This window comes from Schistocerca americana, unplaced genomic scaffold (assembly GCF_021461395.2).
Source record: "Schistocerca americana isolate TAMUIC-IGC-003095 unplaced genomic scaffold, iqSchAmer2.1 HiC_scaffold_939, whole genome shotgun sequence".
NCBI lineage: Eukaryota > Metazoa > Arthropoda > Insecta > Orthoptera > Acrididae > Schistocerca > Schistocerca americana.
This window is the reverse complement of record NW_025726718.1, coordinates 12,501-17,500: the sequence shown is the minus strand read 5'-3', so window position 1 is coordinate 17,500 and position 5,000 is coordinate 12,501.

Below are 5,000 nucleotides of genomic sequence, written 5' to 3'. Positions count from 1 at the left end.
CCGGCAATCACTCCACCTGCGCCCCACTCCAACCGCCCAACTCGCAACTCCAGCGGATGAACGGCGGACTTTTCCCGCAGTCGCAATGTGCAATCCACCCCTATAACATGCGTTTCATGAAGAGTTATCTCCAATATGCGACATTCCCGCTGTCCCTATACATGAGCTGCGGGCTGTACCAGTTACGAGCTAGAGACGCGACCGCGTTGCTCTCTGTACGAATGCCGATGCTGAGCGGTCAGCTAGGAGGCGCTCCATCCATGTCGGTACCGGTGAGCGTTGCACTCGCAGTCGCAAGAACGTACGGCAAGTATATTACCTGGAAGAGTCAATGACAGTCCACGCCCCCCTGCGTGGGAAGAGTCTTTCTAGGCCATGACCCACCGGAAGGGCGCAGCGTCCCCCACCCCAGACATGTGACGTCACACCATCGGTATTGACGACTAGACTGATTCCTTATAATCATTTGCCATACACCGGTGGAAGCTGCCGAGACGAGTAACTACATAGCGGGCTCGCCGTGTCACTAATGTACAGAGATACAACAGTTTCGACTGGAACCGGATTAAACGTATACACGGCGCTGATTAGTAATAGATAGAGCCATCAGAATACAGATAATGTATACAACTGTCCGTATACATGCTGAAAGACTCTGCTCACAATCACAACCACACGTCAGCCACACACCCTTATCACGCACTACTCTCTGCCTGTAACACGCACACAGACAATATGTAAGCACCAGCATGGAACAACACCCAGTGCATCCTCTCCGCCACATTAGACAATCCACACTGTCATAACCAGACTGGGAGGTCCACTCAGAAAACAGAATATCCCACCCACCCGACAACCACCATTGCTCAGCCAAGCCACCAACACCCACACATGTCCTACACAGGGGTGCACCCAACATCACAATACTGCCTCCTCTCACAGCACACAAACAATGGCAGGAATGAAAGACACAGGTCTGCCACAAGCATGGAATGAGAGCGCCGCCTGTCATGAGCCAAAGGTGCATCCTGACGTGGCAAATCAGATGATGCCGCAGGCATCCACTTACTATAATCACAATCAACAAACCGGCCGCCCCGCCCCGATCCCCATTAAACCTTTCCTTACAACAATGTGTACCTTAACCTAACCTATATCGTACCGTAACCTAACCTATATCGTACCGTAACCTAACCTATGTCGTACCGTAACCTAACCTATGTCGTACCGTAACCTAACCTATGTCGTACCGTAACCTAACCTATGTCGTACCGTAACCTAACCTATGTCGTACCGTAACCTAACCTATGTCGTACCGTAACCTAACCTATGTCGTACCGTAACCTAACCTATGTCGTACCGTAACCTAACCTATGTCGTACCGTAACCTAACCTATGTCGTACCGTAACCTAACCTATGTCGTAACCTAACCTATGTCGTACCTTACCGTAACCTAACCTATGTCGTACCGTAACCTAACCTATGTCGTACCGTAACCTAACCTATGTCGTACCGTAACCTAACCTATGTCGTACCTTAACCTAACCTATGTCGTACCTTAACCTACCCTATGTCGTACCTTAACCTAACCTATGTCGTACCTTAACCTAACCTATGTCGTACCTTAACCTAACCTATGTCGTACCTTAACCTAACCTATGTCGTACCTTAACCTAACCTATGTCGTACCTTAACCTAACCTATGTCGTACCTTAACCTAACCTATGTCGTACCTTAACCTAACCTATGTCGTACCTTAACCTAACCTATGTCGTACCTTAACCTAACCTATGTCGTACCTTAACCTAACCTATGTCGTACCTTAACCTAACCTATGTCGTACCTTAACCTAACCTATGTCGTACCTTAACCTAACCTATGTCGTACCTTAACCTAACCTATGTCGTACCTTAACCTAACCTATGTCGTACCTTAACCTAACCTATGTCGTACCTTAACCTAACCTATGTCGTACCTTAACCTAACCTATGTCGTACCTTAACCTAACCTATGTCGTACCTTAACCTAACCTATGTCGTACCTTAACCTAACCTATGTCGTACCTTAACCTAACCTATGTCGTACCTTAACCTAACCTATGTCGTACCTTAACCTAACCTATGTCGTACCTTAACCTAACCTATGTCGTACCTTAACCTAACCTATGTCGTACCTTAACCTAACCTATGTCGTACCTTAACCTAACCTATGTCGTACCTTAACCTAACCTATGTCGTACCTTAACCTAACCTATGTCGTACCTTAACCTAACCTATGTCGTACCTTAACCTAACCTATGTCGTACCTTAACCTAACCTATGTCGTACCTTAACCTAACCTATGTCGTACCTTAACCTAACCTATGTCGTACCTTAACCTAACCTATGTCGTACCTTAACCTAACCTGTATTGCGCCTTAACCTAACCTGTATTGCGCCTTAACGTAACCTGTATTGCGCCTTAACGTAACCTGTATTGCGCCTTAACGTAACCTGTATTGCGCCTTAACGTAACCTGTATTGCGCCTTAACGTAACCTGTATTGCGCCTTAACGTAACCTGTATTGCGCCTTAACGTAACCTGTATTGCGCCTTAACGTAACCTGTATTGCGCCTTAACGTAACCTGTATTGCGCCTTAACGTAACCTGTATTGCGCCTTAACGTAACCTGTATTGCGCCTTAACGTAACCTGTATTGCGCCTTAACGTAACCTGTATTGCGCCTTAACGTAACCTGTATTGCGCCTTAACGTAACCTGTATTGCGCCTTAACGTAACCTGTATTGCGCCTTAACGTAACCTGTATTGCGCCTTAACGTAACCTGTATTGCGCCTTAACGTAACCTGTATTGCGCCTTAACGTAACCTGTATTGCGCCTTAACGTAACCTGTATTGCGCCTTAACGTAACCTGTATTGCGCCTTAACGTAACCTGTATTGCGCCTTAACGTAACCTGTATTGCGCCTTAACGTAACCTGTATTGCGCCTTAACGTAACCTGCATTGCGCCTTAACGTAACCTGCATTGCGCCTTAACGTAACCTGTATTGCGCCTTAACGTAACCTGCATTGCGCCTTAACGTAACCTGCATTGCGCCTTAACGTAACCTGTATTGCGCCTTAACGTAACCTGTATTGCGCCTTAACGTAACCTGTATTGCGCCTTAACGTAACCTGTATTGCGCCTTAACGTAACCTGTATTGCGCCTTAACGTAACCTGTATTGCGCCTTAACGTAACCTGTATTGCGCCTTAACGTAACCGATATTGCGCCTTAACGTAACCTATATTGCGCCGTAACGTAACCTATATTGCGCCGTAACGTAACCCACATTGCCCCTTAACGTAACCTATATTGCGCCGTAACGTAACCTATATTGCGCCGTAACGTAACCCACATTGCCCCTTAACGTAACCCACATTGCCCCTTAACGTAACCCACATTGCCCCTTAACGTAACCCAACACACGTTGGGCCTTAACCCAACACACGTTGGGCCTTAACCCAACACACGTTGGGCCGTAACCCAACACACGTTGGGCCTTAACCCAACACACGTTGGGCCTTAACCCAACACACGTTGGGCCTTAACCCAACACACGTTGGGCCTTAACCTGCTCTGTAATTGTCATACGACGCGTTAAATTAGTGTAGTGTTGCCTAACTGCAACCCCCGCAATATAGTTTGCTACTCGCACTGCCCGGTCCCCAGTGTATCGCTTCATGTTAAACACCTTGCAGCTATACACTGTAATGTGGATGGCAGCAGGACGTACATGCTCAATGCCCTTTGCAGTTGTTCATTGGCATTTGCAGTTGTTCATTGGCATTCGCATGGCGAAGCACTTAGCCTACGCTGTGGTACGGCCTGTGTCAACTGTCCGCTGATGTTGTACGTCCAAATCACACACTGTACTGCACATTGGTCCTCATGTACTGAATGATACATCGTGGTACATGTGACCGTACAACGACTGCGCCAACAACGGCGAACCATGCGGTCCAAATGTTGTGCACTCAGCTACGTGTCGTCTCCCTATAAGAGCTGGATTGCAGTGTGGTATGCCCTGGATGGCGATCAGCATGAGCCGTCTGTTGATGTAGTGGCGCGTGTTGTCAGACGTAGTCGTCTCTTCTCACACACCGTGATAGCACGGTGCACTGCGTTCCACATCTGCGACATGCGACAGAGGCCGGTTGACAGTCGTTCGCGCAATGGACATCGCATACGTACGGGGGCCACCTTCCACGTGTTCGCTAAGCGTGGACATGTTGTTGCGTGTATGTGGGCAGACAGTGTGTCGTGACACCTGACACAGGCATGCAACAATCGTTGAATTTGCAAATGGCGATGGACGCCTACGTTTGCTGGTGACGTTACGCAAATGAACAACTGGTAAACCGTTGTGGTGCGGTTGTTCTCGCTAGGGGTGAATCAGTGATGGCGACGATCGGTTGAGCTACCAACCGGTTGTTGCAGCGATACCCACCATGCCCACGAACGTGAATGGCATGTGGGTGTGAAGCGATACGCGGCGGTGGCTGGGTGGGACCGTCCCCGGCCGGTGAGGGGGGGCCTCCCGGCGTGTTGGCCGTGCGGTGCGTGGGCGCACGCGCTACAGCCGGCTGGTGGGGGCGGCCAGTGGCAGGCGCGCCGGCCGACGGAGGCGGCAGGCGGCGCAGCTGCGCGCCGGCGCACCCTGCACGCGGCGCCGTGCGGCCAAAGTAGGTCCTCGCGGGCCCGGTGCGAAGCGCGGTGGACATCTGCAGTGTGCTGGTCCGATTGAGGACTGTGTGCGCTGAGGATGCGCCGCCGCCCGGCGCTCGGCGCCGCGACGCCGTCTGCTGCTCGGTCGCCTCTGCGGTTCTCGCAGGTGGTTTGTATCGCAGCTGTGCGGACGTGTTGGCGCGTGCGCTGTGCTGGGAGAGTTCGCTTCGGCACCCAAGTGGGGCTTTTGTCCTTCTGTGGCGCTGGCGTTGGAGCTGCCGGTCACCGTAG